The 17,402-nt window shown below is 40.7% G+C and overlaps 1 long non-coding RNA gene across 1 annotated transcript in view; it reads left to right on the top strand.

Moving 5' to 3' along the window:
• Nucleotides 1-12,065, top strand: part of LOC114208148 (uncharacterized) — a 45,565-nt gene extending 33,500 nt beyond the window's left edge. Inside the window, exons 3-4 of the long non-coding RNA XR_003608987.2 lie at nucleotides 11,466-11,627; nucleotides 11,770-12,065. This is a non-coding gene — a long non-coding RNA (uncharacterized LOC114208148). The remainder of the gene's footprint in view (nucleotides 1-11,465; nucleotides 11,628-11,769) is intronic.
• Nucleotides 12,066-17,402: the final 5,337 nt, after the last annotated feature.

The following is a 17,402-nucleotide window of genomic DNA, read 5'->3' as shown; positions in this document are numbered from 1 at the left end:
AAATGTTTGAAGTTCTTACAGGATACAGAACAAAGCTATTAGAATGGGCTGCTCTGGGGTTAGTTGGTTGTCGTGATCTAGAGAAAGGATTTGGCAGGGTCTTAACTTTCAAATCTTTATCCTGCTGCCTACAAATACACCAGCTTCTTGAAAAGTACATGGTTAGAGTATACACTAAACAAACAACCTTGCTTGATTACCAGCTGGTGTGAATCCCAAATCACTATTTTCATGCCAATCCTAATGATTTCTCCTCCATGACATGTGAGCATGGAGACAGCTCCTGGTTACTCATTCCATGGCTCCTTTTCCCTGATCCCATCTCAGTCCCCTCTTGGTCTTCCAAGGACCAACCCAGCAACGTAGTGTAGCTCTCTGAAGGAGCAGAAGTTTTGGGGAGAGAAAGGGATTTCTAAAGGAATAGCATTTACCTTGGTCCAGTTTTATTCAAACCCCCCCAAGTTCTATCTCCTTATTGGTTATCTAATTAAGAGTCCCTAAAAGTTCAATTTTTCTTTGACTTGATTTTAGAGAACTTCCCCTGCACGGTGTGGAAAAGAGACTGGAAGGTCTCTTTTTGCCCTAGTACCTGAAGGCTAGAGTGTGTCTCATACAATGTTGCCAGAAGAGTCTTGCTTACAGCATCTGCAAGCTCACTTGTTTAGAGCATGACCTTGATAGGGGTAAGTGATAATAAGGTTTAGATCACTTACCAACTGGTGAACTGAATGGGTTTATCTCGAAGGAAGAACAGTCAGGAATTGACTGCATTTTAGACATCTTCATTGTCAGACATTGCCCTTGAAATCATCTTAGGCCCCATAGTTTTCAGTTATGCCTCTTTCTAGTAACTACAACTTGTTTTCAGGCTTTAAAACTTCCTAGTCCAATCCAATGCAGAAGTTCAATTTTAGACTCTAACAGTCAATACAATAATTTCACAGTGTCAATTTTGTCCTGTGGCGTGGAGACTTCAGTGAGGAAGAAAGATGACTTGTTCTTCCTACTGCCTTTCGGACTCTGCAACATTCATGTCTTGCTTCCTTCTCTTGAGTGTTGTGACAAAAAGGCACAAGTAGGGGAAAGGCACAAAGCTCCAAAGGTTCTTATAATAGATGTGATAATAGTGCCCTGTAAGACAGGCAGAACCAGATGCCCTTTGAGCACATTGCAATTTTCGTTGGGAGGTTTCCTGTGTAGTTTTCCAAAATGGTGAACAACTTTTGGTTAATTTCCAAACAAGGCAATGTGCAATCTTCCCTTTCTTTACTCAGTATTTCCATTCCTGCAAAATCAGGCTTTGTTAAAATGGTGCTAGAAGTTCCGGGTGTTTACATGTGCAATGGAGTTAAGTTCTGGGTTTAGAGAATTATAAAGATGTTTTTCACCGATGGAATATTGCAAGTTTGTGGGGGAAGTGGGACAATTCGCTGTGGGGGCTGTCCTATGCACTGCAGGATGTCAAGCATCCCCACCTCCTCCCACTAACTGTCAGAAGCAGCACTCCTACCCCTTTTAACAGCAAAAATTATCCCTTCAAATTTCCAGAAATTCCCCGGTGAGGAGTTGTATGCTCTCATTGAGACCTCCAGCAGTTAATTTTTGAAAGTGGGGACAATTATCACCCCCTGTCCTCCATCTGCTCCTTTAGCTGAATCTCGAAGACAAAAGTCCTGACTAAGAAAAGCACCACTAGAGGTCTCAGATTAACCTAAACCTATGGTGCTATGAGCTAAGTATATACATTCTCACAAAATTACATTAGGTTAAACTTTTACAAGTGACCAAACTCAGAACACTTAGATAATTTATCTGAGGTCATTCAACTAATAAATGGCAGCATCTGAATTTGAGTCATACTTTTCTGATTCCAAAACATGAAAAAAACTTAACTAGGCTTTATGTAAGAAAAACCAGAGTTGGGTGCCTGGGTGGCTCAGATGGTTAAGCGTCTGCCTTCGGCTCAGGTCATGATCCTAGGGTCGTGGGATCGAGCCCCGCATCGGGCTCCCTGCTCTTTGGGAGCCTGCTTCTCTCTCTCTTTCTCTCTCTCTCTCTCTCTCTCTCTCTCTCTGTCTCTCATGAATAAATAAATAAAATCTTAAAAAAAAGAAAAAAAGAAAAACCAGAGCAAGAGAAAACAAAGACCACAGTATAAAATGGAGCCAGGGATAAAGTTTATATGCATAAAACATCTGCCATAAAGTTCAATATACCACCTGATAATGGGCCACAAATTTTGCTTTGATATAAAAAGAGGGAAACATTTCCACCCACATGATTCACAAAATCTAAAAGATAAACTAAAGAGAATCATCTAAATTTAATCCTACCTTTCTGAGTTCTGCAGCTTTAATTACCTATTGGTCTCATTTAGCATTCAGTATATATTAGTTCGTACAGTTATTTACCTTGATGTATGTTTTTCTCCTTGCCTTCACTGTAGGCTACTTGAAGCAGAGACCCTGAGGGGCTCCAACTGATGAAAAATAAGTCACCAAAAATCAATGAAAACCTGTTGACAAAAGCTAATTTGCTGAAGTATTAAGGATTGTTTTCTTCAAGATTTTCTATTTGTTGTGGTTTCCCTACTCCTCTCCCCAACTCTCCCCACCCCTCTGACTTTGCCACTTCCCCTCCCCACCCAACCCTTGCATCTGCCCCAACATCTGGACTTGCCTCCCCCTCTTCTGTATCTTCACTCCATCCTATACTCACTTTATATTACTGTTTTGGGAGAAATGAATTATTTAGCCAATTGGCTGTAAATGAATGTGCCTTTGGCTAATTGATTTTCTTTTCTTTTTTCTTTTTTTTTATGTTATGTTAGTCACCATACAGTACATCATTAGTTTTTGATGTAGTGTTCCATGATTCATTGTTTGCATATAACACCCAGTACTCCATGCAATACGTGCCCTCCTTAATACCCATCATTAGGCTTGAATATTGGCTGTCAGTAAATTTGATTTCTTGAGAACTTCCCCTAAGCCCACTTTGAAAAGTATTGTAGAAGGTTGATTTTGTAAAAAAAAAAAAAAAAATGATGACACTGTTGATGATGGTCTCAATTCCATAAGCTCTCTAGAGCCTGCATTCTCCTCTCTGTCAGTATTGCTCACTGGTACCCTGAATCTCCTTGGCTCTGGCCTGGCTCCACACTGTCCCCACATTACTGTTAAATTCTTTCTAAAATGCAGAGTTAACTATATCTCTTATCTGCTTAAACTATTCCAGTGGTTTCTTTTTTAAGATTTTATTTATTTGCCAAAGAGAGAGAGGAGAGAGAAAGCACAAGCAGAGGGAGCAGCAGGCTCTTGGCTGAGCACGGAGCCCAATGCAGAACTTGATCCCAGGACCCTGGAATCATGACCTGAGCCAAAGCCAGACGCTTAACCAACTGAGCCACCCAGGTGTCCCTATTCCAGTGGTTTCTTAATACCTATAGGATAAAGGCTAAATCCTTATAGCATGGTAACAAACTCTTCTACGACACTCTGTTCCTGATTACCTCAGTCTAATTCTGCGCCCCACTTGTGCCCTGTGTTACCATCTATCGAACAAATTGCAGTGCATAGCAAGACTTTTGTGGACCTGGAGGAACTTGCCCAGTCTGTCTGCTTGGAATACCCTTTATACCCCATCCTCCTGACACATATGTCTTCCTTGTTTTGATCAAGGATCATGGTATTACTGAAGTTTCAGTTGCTGTATGCTGGGTAATAAATAATCCCCAAATTTTGGTGGATGACAACCATAATCATTTATCTCATGCTGTCAGGTTTGCAGATGAGCTGGGGAAGCTCTGTGTCAGGCTGTGGGTCAGGTTTACAGCTTCTCCTCGTGTCTCTCATTATGGGACCTGTGGCTACTCAGGGCCTTTTTTTCTCCTGGTGAATGGCAGGCAGGTCCAGAAAGCAGTCAATCACTAAAATAAGTTTAAAGATTTTTAACATGCCATTGCTTGATGCAAGGTACATGGTGAAGCACAAAAGCAGCGGAGTGGAAAAGTACACTCTCCCCATTCAACAGCCAGAGTTGCAGCACCATTGACCTTGAACAGGTTTGAACTCCATAGGCCCATTTATATGTAGATTTTCTACAGTACAGTATTATAAATGTATTTTCTCTTCCTTATGATTTTTTAATAACATTTTCTTTTCTCTAGCTTACTGTATTGTAAGAATATGGTACATAATACATATAACAAACAAAATATGGGTTAACTGTTTATGTTATTGGTCAGGCTTCTGGTCAATAGTAGGCTCGTAGTAGTTAAGCTTTGGGGGCATTAGAAGTTATATATGAATTTTTGACTACATGGTGGGGGGTGTGCCCTTAACCCCCATGTTGTTCAAGGGTCAACTGTAATGTCTCATGGAAAATGACATGGATGCACAATTTGGTTATAGAGAGACAGTGAGGACCTGGGAACTATAATTCAGTTGGTCCTGATCATCTTCTTCATGAAGCTTTCCCCAACTCCTCCCAGACCCTCAACAGAAAGATTGCTCCTTTCTTGTGGATCCATGTCACCATAGACATAATTTCATGATGGCATCTTTAACATATTCAGTAAATTTCCTTCTTTAAACACCATCCTTCCTCTATTAGATGGTAAAAGCAAGTTTTATGCACCTTTGTGTTCTTGAGGTTTATCACATACCCTGGCACACATTAAAAAATAGTTATTGAATTAATTACTTCATTTGGTCACTACATACATTGAGCAAAAGAGCATAAATGAGTGTAAAGAGTCTAAATGGGTTGTGTAAACCCTTGACCACAAAAAGAAAAACAAATTGTAGATCATTAAATCAAGTTCATAAAGAAAGGAAGGCTTTTTATTACACATCTGTCTTCGAAAATATAAAATAAAGATATCCCAAGCAGACTGTTGGGACAGTGTGCTTGATTTCTTGTGAGCATGTGGGGCAGATACTCAAGGTTGGTTTAATCCAGACCTGGGTGGATTTGCTGTGGGAGAGAAGGAAGCTCTCCTACAAAGCAAATGTGGTGAGGGTCTGTTAGGAGGAGGAATTCTTAAATGAAAAATAGTCCTCAGACCAGATTTATGAGACTATTTTGTATAGCCCTTTAAAAGAGGAAGTAGCTACTTAAAAAAAAAAAAAACAGTCTGCTGGAATAAAAGAAAAAGGGACATTGATTATATGTCTTTGTAGATAATGCAACAAAAATATCTCTGAAAGATTACACAGTGTTTATTTGTAAAATGGGATTAAATAAATTTGTAAAACTTCATTTTGGTTAAAATTATTTTATATACTTTTAACAGTCCATAACATATCTGTACATGAATGCAATTACCAATGTTTACTCAAACTCTTTCTTGTCAATATTAATCATGATTTCTGCTTTTTACCAAGTCATCACTTATTATATTTCACTAAGCTAAAGTGAATTGTGCGGGATGAGGGAAAGATTTTTGAATCAATAAGAAACTAAAGATTAAAAATATCAAATTCCTCTGAATTCTTTTGTTCTTCACAAGACTTATTTTCACTGTATCCCAGGTCCAAGAAGGAAGAAATAAAAGTGGAAGAGAATTAACTTAGGGTAATCCTCTCGATCAAGGTTTCAGTATTTTTTTCCCCACCATCCTTAAATCTGCAAAATTTTTGCTATAGAATTAGGTCCCCTAGAAGCCAAGAAAGACCTCAAAGTAAGAGTTTGAATTGCTTAACAAAGTCCCATTTTCCTTTGGGGTTAGATTTTAATCTTTCCTATTGAAAAAAAATATCTTAGTCTCCCCTAAATTCCAAATTTCTAGCAAGCATTTGCTTGCTTATAGCATCTACTTCCTCACCAGTCATTCATATCTCAACCCACCTGGATCCGATTTCCACCACCTTCACTTCATGAATCTGCTTTCATCAGAATCGCCAAAACCCCCTTGGGTATTCTCGGGGATCAGTGCTTAAAAGTCAGTTTTCCTCAGCCATCCGGCTCTGCATCTATTCTCCTTTACAGAATATTTTCTCCATGACTTATCGCATCCCTCTCTCCTCTTTCCTCCCCGGCCCCTGGCTTTAGCTCCTATCTCTTAGCTGACAATACCCAAATTCATCGTGGCAAGTGAGACACTGCCCGCCCTGGCCACCAGCCCTGAAGGAAAGGGCAGTCTACAGCTCACCAGACATATCCACACGGTGGCTCCCCAAAAAGCTCAAATTCAGTTTATTCCTTATGACACACGGTGCCATCACCGTCCACCCAACTGACCAAGTCAGAAATGTGGAAATCCTTCTTGGCTCCTTTCCCTCCTTTGCCCATTACTTCCAACAGGTAATTAATTTATTTTCCTTCCTTAAGGTCTCTTGAATAGGTCCATATCTTTTTTTTTTAAGACTGATTGATTGATTGATTGATTTTTAGAGAGATAGAACCAGAGAGCACAAGCAGGGGGAGAGGCAGAGGCAGAAGGAGAAGCAGGCTCCCTACTGAGCAGGGAGACCCACTCAGGGCTTGAATCCAGGACCCTGGGATCATGACCTGAGCCAAAGGCAGACATTTAACCAACTGAGCCACCCAGGTGACCCGGTCCATATCTTCTTGTCTTAATGGCTATTTGAAAGGGTCAGGCTATCATTATCTCTCACCAGACTTACTGCCTCAGTTACTGACCGGCTCACCCCCAGTCTCAGCAACCCCCAAACCTTGTCTATGCTGCAAATAAATTTTTTTTCTTTAAGACAGATCTGATTTTGTTATATCCCTGCTTTAAGCTTTTCCACGGTTCCCTATTGTCCTCACAAGAGAATCAGTAAGTCTTAAATTGCTATAAGGACCCTCATGATCCAACTCAAATGTGTCCCTGGTCTCATCAAATACCATGCCTGCCAACCCATTTCCTACATAAAATTAATTTTTCCAGACATACCGAATGGCTTTCATTTCCTAAAATGCTTTCTCTTGCCAGGACTTTAAATGTGCTGCTTCCTTTGTCCTCCACACACTACCCTTCCTTGCATCAGCTCAAATAACCCCTTCTTATGTACCCCTTCCTGACTCACACCAGGAGAAAGCCATTCCCCACCTTGGTGCCTACAGCTGTCTGCATTTGCCCCTGTAGCACAGCACTTTTCATGATATTCGATTATTTTGCTTGATTATTTATCATCCCTGTTTATCTGTAAGTTCCTTGAAGGCAAGGAATATATCTTATTCCTTGTTGAATCTTCAGTGCTTATTAAATATTTGCTGAATGAATACAGACATGAGGATAAAATAAAAAGATTGATAAAAAGCTAGATATATGAAAATGAATATTAAGGTCCTTTGGTTATCCTCTAAGAAGGAGAACATAGTGCTCAACATCTTGATGGCTTCTATAAAAGTTCTTTATCTTACAACTTCCAAAGAGTAGTTTAAAGGAATCAACCTACCTTTGCTTAAACAATGCACATGCTCTTAATGTATCCCTTTACTTTGCTTCTCCGAAAAATGTAACTTCTGCTTGGATTCTCAATGTAAAATTAGTCTTGTGCATTTATCTACACTACTTAAGTTTTGCTATTGTGTACTCTAAACTCCTGTTACCTCACTCACGGCGGCTTGTGGTGTAGTTACTTGGAAGCACAGACTCTGAAATAGGACTGTGGGTTTCGGTCTTGGCTTCTCCACATCCTGCTGTGTGACCTGTAGCAAATTATTTAAATTCTGTGTTTAGTGTCTTTACCTGTGAAATGGAAATAATGGGATAATTGAAAAGTTTAAATGAGTTACTAGATGTTAGGCACTAAGATCACGATCTGGTAACTAGTAAACGCTAGATATGTATTGTTATTATTTATGCACAGTTAATGCTTTCAACACACTCTCTTATTCTCTGACTGCAATTGCCTGTCTCATATTCAGCAGTAACTCTTTGTGGACAGGTACCAGGGTCTAAACCGCTTTCTACCCCTAAGCACCTAGACTAGGAGGAGGAGCATAATAGTTCACTGAATCTTGATTATGGTTTGTTTTGTAACCTGGCTGTACTCATTCACCAACTCAGGATACAAATATGTTCATACCTCTTGGTTGTGTACAGTTCATCAAGGCTCCTTTCATTTGCCCTCAGGATTTATGCCCTCTAGAAAGAGCTTCAGGTCCAAACACCAGGCAGTGGCTGTGCATGGCTACTTGATCCTGTACGCTCTGGAGGGCTGCAATCGCATTAGTGCAAGATGTCCTTGCTGACCCAGATCCCTATCCAAGCCTTGATGGTGCCCAGTCAGGCTCCAAGATCAGACCTACAAGCTCAATTGTTGTTCTCAAGCATTATAGTCTGGCGGAGAGTCTTCCTGTCTTGAACAAGCCTAGTGCAGGAATCCGCCCCAGGTCAAGACCTTTGGGTCATCAGCTTAGGTCATTCCTTAAGGGCTCAAAGACATTCTTTTGTGCCTTCAGGTTCTAGTCAGGGCCACCTCATTCCACCATGCCTGATTTTTCTAACCTCAAATTGTAAGGAGCAGAGGTTGGGGGAAGGTATCTCTGTCCCTCCTTCCCAGAAGGTTTTTGGGCTCCTTCTGCAAATTTATCCACCCCTTTCCTAAGCTCTGCACACCAAAGGGCAAGTCCACATTTAAAACAAAACAAAACAAAACAAAAACAGGGGCACCTGGCGGGCTCAGTTGGTAGAGCATGCAACTCTTGATCTCGGGGTCATGAGTTCAAGCCCCATGCTCGGTGTGGAGTCACTTAAAAAAAAAAAAAGAAAAGGAAAAGGACTGCATGTAAAAAATATATATATTCAAAAGTCAAAAGAGTCTGACTCTGAATCATACCTCCAAGGTCAAAGAGTATCTCTTGGCCATTCAGAATATTTTCAAATCTTCCTCCTTGCAACCCTCTATTAGAGAAGTTCTGGTTGAAATGACTTGGTGGAGTCAGGGAGTTAATAGATTGCTGCTAGACCTTCTTCTTTTTCTTCTTCTTCTTCTTCTTCTTCTTCTTCTTCTTCTTCTTCTTCTTCTTCTTTTGCTAGACCTTCTTTAAAGGTTATTTTTTTTTAAGATTTTATTTGTCAGAGAGAGTGAGAGAGAGCGAGAGAGAGAGAGCACAAGCAGGGGGAGTGAGAGACGGAGAAGCAGGCTTCCCACTGAACAAGGAGCCTGACTTGGGACTAGATCCCAGGACCCTGGGACCATGACCCGGGCCAGCCAGGGAATCCCTAAAGGTTAACAACCGCCTTTTAAAATGCAAGATGGTTCTGATTCTCCCAAACTGTTTCTCACTTAGTCTTTAGTACATCATAGGAGCCTGCGAACTAGAAGATTATAAAATACTATAAAGCAAAAAATAAAATCCTCTGTTAGTATGAGCTGGACCTGGCAGAGACTCTTCTGGTTTTAGCAGTGTGAAATTAAAATGTAATTTTTGCTTCAATTCTGAGTTTTCAGTTAGTCACAATATATATAAATGAGGACTCTGCCTCTGCAAGAGCCATGACATCCTGACCCCATTCCTTGGGAGAAGTGTAATTATTGTTGTTGTTATTCTTCATATACCACCCATCTCTGTCAAAAAACACTGGCATTTCTGAACATCAGTAAGAAACAAGTTTACAATATCATGTTCCTGGTTTGATGACAGAGGTAAAAGAAGTATGGAAAGACTGTCTTCTGTTTTCCCTTGCATGCAAGAAAAAGCTTGACTTTGCCTTACTATAGAAAAAAGGGCTCTCAAGAACAATGCTGTGTGTGTACCTTTCTCCTTGTTAACCACAGTTAAGATGGTTCTGAGGCTGTCTCTGGAAAATGGCATGATCATTTATACTTCCCGCTGACATGCTTTTCTCCTCACTCCTCACATTAATAGTTGAGGTCAGGTTTGGGGGGTTGCTGCCAGGATCCTGAGGAAGCCACAGAAAGAAGCGAGGACGGTCTATGGGCTGTTACAGGGCACAGCTGAGCCTGGAGAATGAAGGGGGAGACAGAACAGACTCAGCAGCCACCTCTCCCACTCTTAAAGTGGGGATAGTATTTTGAGGAAAATATACCGATATGTTTCATTTCCTTCTATGAATGCTGTTCCCTTGAAGTCCCTAGGCTAAGTCCTGAGGTCCCTGTAGGAGAGGAGAGGGCAGACCTTTCCAAGAGCAGGAAGTCTACCATCAACCTTGCCTCTTACACGTAGCCTTCTCTAGGCTACAGCAGGACAATAGTAGTGATGAACAGTCTTTATCAAAAAAAAAAAAAAATCCTAACTTATTCTAACTTATTTATTAAATATATCAAAATCCTGGCCTGATAGATCTAATCCTTCAGTTTTTTTGTAAGGGAATTCCTTACCTGAGAGAAAGAAGAATGGGAAGGTCTGCCTCTTACTGTTTTGCTGGCTTGTGGGAGGAAAATGGGCATCGAAGACAAAACAGGTAGAGAGACACCATTTCCAGAAGTCCTATCTCTGAGCAAAAGTTCTGAATGTAGAAGGCATGCTAAATAATTTGAAGGCAATGCACAACACACACACACTCACACACACACACACACACACACACACACACACAGCTCTTCTTGATGCTGAGCCACCACCAACAGAGACTTGGGATCCACGACTGGTTGCCACATGACCAGAATCAAAGTTCCAGAGTCCCCATTAAACTCTTTGCGGCACGAAGGTGTTAAAAACATCTTGTATGGGGCACCTGGGTGGCTCAGTCAGTTAAGCGTCTGCCTTCGGCTCAGGTCATGATCTCAGGGTCCTGGGATCAAGCCCCGCATCGGGCTCCCTGCTCAGCGGGAAGCCTGCTTGTCCCTCTCCCACTCCCCCTGCTTGCGTTCCCTCTCTCGCTGTCTCTCTCTGTCAAAAAATAAATAAATAAAAATATAAAATAATAAAATTAAAAAATAATAAAATAAAATCTTTAAAAACAAACAGAAAAACAAACAAACAAACAAAAAACAAAAAACATCTTGCGTTCCCTCAGGAGGGACACAGACAGTACGCAGTGGTCCAGGTCAATCAGCTTAGGTGAAGGGGGAGTGTCACAGCCACACAGGCAAATGCCCCTGGATCCAAGGCCACAAGCTGAGTTGGAGCCCAACCTCAGGAATAGAAATTGAACCTGTCAGAGCCAAAGTAGGGCCAAGTGTGGAAGAAGGAGCCCTGAGAGAGCTGAGTTCACTTGCCAAAAAATTCAGTTTTCTATGCCATAGTTTGTACAGTAATCAGGTGGAAGGAACATTGTGTGGCAACAGAAGAGCTGAGAGCTCTGCAGGGACTGATGTGGGGACCCCCAAGACCCCCTTCTTCTCTGTTGGTATGAGGCTATGCAAGCTCCCCACTCCCAGCCATACACTGTTGGGGAGCCCGTCTATCTGTTGGGGTCTCCCTGTCTAGAGCACAGAGGTGAGGAAGGAGGCAATTCCTGAAAAACCAAGTGTTATCCAAGAGAATATTTATATTATTAGATCAAACGTGGTTTTCCAAGTTGGACCAAATGCTTTTCTCCACAGTTCAGGTGAGTAGGATCTCATGAGAAGAATCAAGCGAGTTCTGCAAAGGAAGGAATTATATTCTGCTTGAACACCTGAGTTCTTCGGCAGCTCTGCTACACTTCTCTGAAAATACCCAGAAGGCAGCTTCTATGCTCTCTTAAAGTGATTGGCTCTTTGCAGGTAACTGAATATGCCTCAGAAAACGTCCGAGGTGGTTAATTGATGTGCCCGTTTTCCCTCCGATGAAGGTTATGGGGGTGGGGGGGAACTTCATGATTGGCTACTGTTTCTTTCATATGCTCTAAATTTCCTTCCCTCTCAGATGCAGCCTGTTTGCACCTGAACCAGCTGTACTAGGAAGAGAAGGATGTATCTACTAGTTCCACTCTTTCATCAGTCGAAACAATGCAGGCAAAAACAATGCATGCCTTTAAAAAAATAGTCTTCAGCTACCTTTCTGGTGGAAACTGACATTACAGCTCTCATTTGTGGGGCTGATCCTCCAGGCAGAGCCAGCCTAGGGCAGTGTGTGCTGGCTCCAGGCCACCCGTAGCTCCGTTACTTGGGGAACTTTGGGGCTATGTTTGGTTGTTCCTTCGTGACACGGGTTCCCTGCTGCTGTGACACGGGTTCCCTGCTGCTGTGACTTTAAGCTTCAGCAGTATGAAAACAGAAACCCTGATCCACTTAGATACATTGTCGGAGTGTGCTTTTCTTTTAGATTTTTCTCTAAAATTTTGTTTTACTAAAATTTAGCTCCTTCGGGTGCCTGGGTGGCTCAGTTGGTTAAGCGACTGCCTCTGGCTCAGGTCATGATCCTGGAGTCCCGGGATCGAGTCCCACATCGGGCTCCCTGCTCAGCAGGGAGTCTGCTTCTCCCTCTGACTCTCCTCCCTCTCATGTTCTCTCTCTCTTTCAAATAAATAAATAAAATCTTTAAAAAAAAATTTAGCTCCTTCAGGCGGTTTTCATTTGACTTTGGTTGATTGAGGAGTGAAACAAGGTCAAAGGAATAGATTAAATACAGACCTATATGGTCTTCATTTCTGTATTTGGTTATTATAAAGTGTAGAGGAGTTGAGTCATGAAAAAAGCTCACATGTTTGGAAAATTATTTGGGGGGTGGACATGCTCCAGTTATTGCGTGGTTATCACATTTTATCAGGGCTTCTTGTATGTGTAAAATTATATGTATAAAATTAAATATGTGTTTACCTTCTTTTCCTTATCCCAATAATAAGTAACAAGCTCTCTTTGAATGAGATGTTCCAGGCAATTCAACCTCACTAGATCATGTAATTAGTGATGGCTATTCACTCATCTATCCTTCATGGACTCGAAAGAAAAATATCTACTGAGTATCCACTATGTTCCAGGCATGTGGTAGGTCATGGACCTGCAGAGGTTAACAAAATCTAATCCTAGCCTTTGAAGAGTGTACGGAAGGAGAAGAGTATTCCAGGAAAGATCATGAACATTGTGGATATCTCATTACAGCCAAGTGGTGAGACATGTAAGCAATATACCAGCCTGCATGAAATGCCATCTGTGTCCACGAACCAAAGATTTTGGTTCTGGACAACTTGCACATCAAGTTCAGAGGTCATATCTGACTTTTACCCCACCCCCCAGTTTATGGATGCCATGACAAACCATTTTGACTAATCTACAAGGTATTTTTAGAGAACACAAAAGAAAATGTTGTAGGTGTTGGGGAACAAAGAGTGTCAAGGCAGCTCCTCTAAAATATCATTGTTGAAAAAATAATCCAGGGGACCGTAACGTATGGCTAGAATGATCCTAATTGGTGTTTTTGTTTGTTGCCTTTAGAGATTTTCCTTAATGTTGCCCTCCTAATCCTCTCCAGTGCCTGCCCCTTCCAGACATGGCGCCTCCCTGACTTTCTGATTACTGCTTGCTTCTTCCACTCCTATGCTTTCTTCTAACTCCACGTTCCAAATTTGAAAATCCATTTTTTTAAAAAGATTTTATTTATTTATTTGACAGAGAGAGAGCGAGAGCAGGAACACAAGCAGGGGGAGTGGGAGAGGGAGAAGCAGCCTTTCTGCGGAGCAGGGAGCCCGACACAGGACTCGATCCCAGGACCCTGGGATCATGACCTGAGCTGAAGGCAGACGCTTAATGACTGAGCCACCCAGGTGCCCCTTGAAAATCCATTTTAAAAATTTATCTCACTACCTCCCACCTTTTAGATTTCAGAGTCTTTTTTCCCCCTAAACACTTCTTTCTTACCCTCCCTCCACTGACTTGAACAGGGAGTGAGGAGCACTGAGCTTTAGTGCTAGTTCTGCCCCTCTCTAGCTGTGTGACAACCCTGGACAGATGAAGCTACTGAGACCCTAACAATATGGGTCTCAGTAGCCTCATCTGTCATGGGAAGGGGACCAGAATCACTGGTCTCCAGGCTCCTTTCTGGTTCTCTGATCTCATGGTTCAATGAATTTTCCCCAAAGAGTAAAGTCCCAGAAGCTTTGTTAATGGTTTTACAGTCATTCTTTGACATTTCCTAAACACATCTTCCTCTCGTTCTTGGGGTAAGACTTGCAAACAGAGCTCTCGGGATCTCTGTGGCCCTTAATCTGTTGGGGCTGTTTGCTCCCTAGAGTTGAGAAAGAGAAAGGAGGGGCGTCTTAGATACTTGCAGACACATGAAAATATTCAGTGCTGAAACCCACACTTTTTTCACTGTCTACTTACTGCTATTCTCCCTGGCATTTTTATCTGTCCAGAAATATAGGTCCTAATACATGCCAAGAACCATTTACAGATGCAGCCACCTCTCTCCAGTACCTTTGAATGGAAGATTTAAATCTCAGACTGTCTGAGTTCCTTTCAATCTAGCCGAAATGTTTAACTTCCTATCTCTGCTTCATCCTGCCTCTCAGGTCTCATTAAAACAAAGTACCACCTAGACCTGGGCTCCTCTGAGGCTCAAACTAGTCTCTTGGATGTATATGGTAATCCGAGGCAGAATCTTTCCTTCTGTTTGAAAACTTTTTCTGGATGTTGATTTTTTAAACCGAAGGTCTCCTGAGGTCCTTCCTGCTGACCGATTTCTCTTCTACAACTTCTGTATGACCTTTTATTTCACATTCAGGTTACGATTCCCGAGACCTTCATTTTTCTGCATGACCCTGACAGACCTAATTCCAACTTTAGTCTCGATGGATGCATAGATAGACCTGCAACTGAGGCCAGAATCCCAGAATATCTAGGAAATGTGAGCTGGACCTCAATGTGGAAACACCTGGCAGAAACTGAGTCCTAGGCAGGCTCAGACATTCTGATATAGTTCCTGAAGAACATGCTCAGGCATCATTCCCTTGTCCCCAGGCTGCTGTTAAATTCATTCTCCTCCTCTGTAAGGTTTATTATCTATGTAATAGATTGTACTTATCCAACTAATATCACCTAACTATTAAGCTACAATTTGGCCAGGCCTCATATAGATCTGTGGGATAGTTTATAAGAAAACAAAAGACATCTCATGTCTTCCAGTATTTTTCCAAGATCTTAAGAGGGTTATAGTCAGAGTGACCATACATCCTAGTTAACTGGGGACAGTCTCAGTTCATGCCTGTTCTCCTGTTGTCTTTATGAACAGAGCCTCTTCTTACTCTCTAAAGTGTCCCAATTTAGATAATAAATTATACAACCCACCTAGTTTTGGCATTATGTAGGTGTGCTGTAGATGTGTGGCTAAAATCCTACCTCTTCATTACTGCAGTCTGCTTAAAGTGGCCCACGTAATTACCTGTCGAACTTAACAAATGACCTAATCACTCATATTACTAAAGCACACTTGGCTTGTGATAAAAAGACAATGAGTGAAATGGGCCTTGCTGAATTTCTTTAACGCCTTATGAGGGGGAAAAAAAGCTGAAACTTCTAACGGTAGAGAATTGGTTAAAAATAATAAACCATTCAATTGAATCTGTTCATGAGAAGATTAGAAAGGAATTTTCCTGATATAATACAAACATGGCCTGCTGTCTTCCTCACCTCCCCTCGCGACTTATACACACTCACACACAAACCTGAGCAGGTTGTCTATGGATGTTTATACAGGCTGATAGATAGCCCTTTATGAATCATGTTCAATCAAGGAGCTTCACATTTATGATCCACTCAGCATATTTCTACATGATGATGAAATTAGGAGCCAGTTCCACCTTTGTCAGAAAAGTAAGTCATTCAGTTGAAAAGACAAATTTAAAACTTTGTTTCCACAAGGATAAATCAAATATTTGAGAGAGTGCAGACTTTGCTTAACTATGATATAATTAAGTGATTATGTGCAACTTAATTATCTTTTGGAAAAAAGATGGTTTTCTGATAATGGCCCATGTTTTATTTACAAGAATTCTGGGACACATCAATGTCAAGAGAAATATGGCTATGTACTGAGTTGGAAAAAAAAACTGCTGTCTAATATTAATAATAATATTAATAATAGCTAAAATTTCTTGAGTTTTCTGAATGTAGGACATCACACAACATTTTATGTGCAGTGCTTCATTCAATCCATGGCAACCCTGCCTCAGATATGCTAGGGAGACATTGTGGGATCATATTTGTGGGAGGTCTCAATAGCCTTATCAATGATAAGTAGTAATAATTTTTTCATGGATTTTCCAATGATACATCCTGATGATTCTCTGCTTCGGTGCTGGGAAGTATTCTCATGAGTGTGGATTACTGTATGTGGAGATTATAAATTATTTGTAGTAGTCAGAAGGTAAATAAATGGAGTGATAATAGGTAGGATAGAGTAAGCGTTTTCCCTATAACCACCGTTAGATGATATCTGAGAGGTTGCTAGTTAAAAATATTGTGAATCTGAATGTGAGAACTGAAATATTAATCAGAGGGAAATTGTGTGTAGTATTAAGTGAGAATTATATGTCAAGGCAGAACCAGAGTTTAAGGAGGTGGGTGGGTATTACTGGAAAACCTCAGAAAAATCCCCTACATGGGTCTGAGGCTGTCTTGACACAGCTGTCTCTGATTTTTCCTTCTAAAGGAACAAATCCGTTCAACAAGCTGTGTCTTTTATCTATTGTTAAACAAGGTATGCCGTATTTTTTCAAGAGCAAAGCAAAGCAAAACAAAACAAATCTTCCTTTATTACCTGAGGGAGATGAACAAATAATTTCTGCAAATCTATTTAAAATTTGTTTATAAATCTTGCTTGCCCTGCGATTTATATGTATAAATTATATATATATAAAAATCTAATGGACTCATAATCTAAACAAATTTCTGTTGTTATATGTACCCTAGAGGACTATGAAGGACAAATAAATCTGGGGCCATTTCTCCTGGAAGTTCAAAAGAATGCTTTTCGGTCATGGTGACCCTAATAGAAGAAAGGGTGTCTGCATAGTGAAGGCATATTCTTTTATTAATCGTTCCTGACAGTAAAGGTTTAATAAAATATGTTAAAGAAACAAAGAAAATGAGTCAACTTTACTTTAAAATGTATGATGCTGTTCTGAAATGGGCTCAGGGATTGAATCCCCTAGATTAATTTTCCTTCCTTCTCTACAATTAGGTGAGTCTCAAATGTTTGATTGGGACTCTTTTAAGTACAAAGCACATGCAACATGTTTACTTTTTTAGAGGAAGATCAGTTTATAGCTAAATAAACCATTCTGGCATTAGTCTATACATAAATAATATTTGTGTAGCTCATATGGTTAAGAAGTGGTTAAATAAAATAATAATAGGTGGAACATGAGAAGTGGAATTGATGAATTAATTAGTTGGGAAAGGAAAAGGATTCCATGTGAGCTATAACTTTCAAAGGAGAGAACCCTTTTCATAATGGAGCAAATCAGAAGCTTTGCTTTCCCTTTTCGAAATTTACTTAAAATAAATACTCTTCTTGCCATGAATAATAAGATACAGAGAGAAATATAATCATGGAAAAAT

Source organism: Eumetopias jubatus, unplaced genomic scaffold (assembly GCF_037043125.1).
Source record: "Eumetopias jubatus isolate StellerSeaLion01/CBP00866 unplaced genomic scaffold, mEumJub1_p1.0 scaffold_2, whole genome shotgun sequence".
Classification (NCBI taxonomy): domain Eukaryota; kingdom Metazoa; phylum Chordata; class Mammalia; order Carnivora; family Otariidae; genus Eumetopias; species Eumetopias jubatus.
The sequence above is the reverse complement of the archived record's forward strand: the minus strand, read 5'-3'. Positions and strand labels throughout refer to the sequence as shown.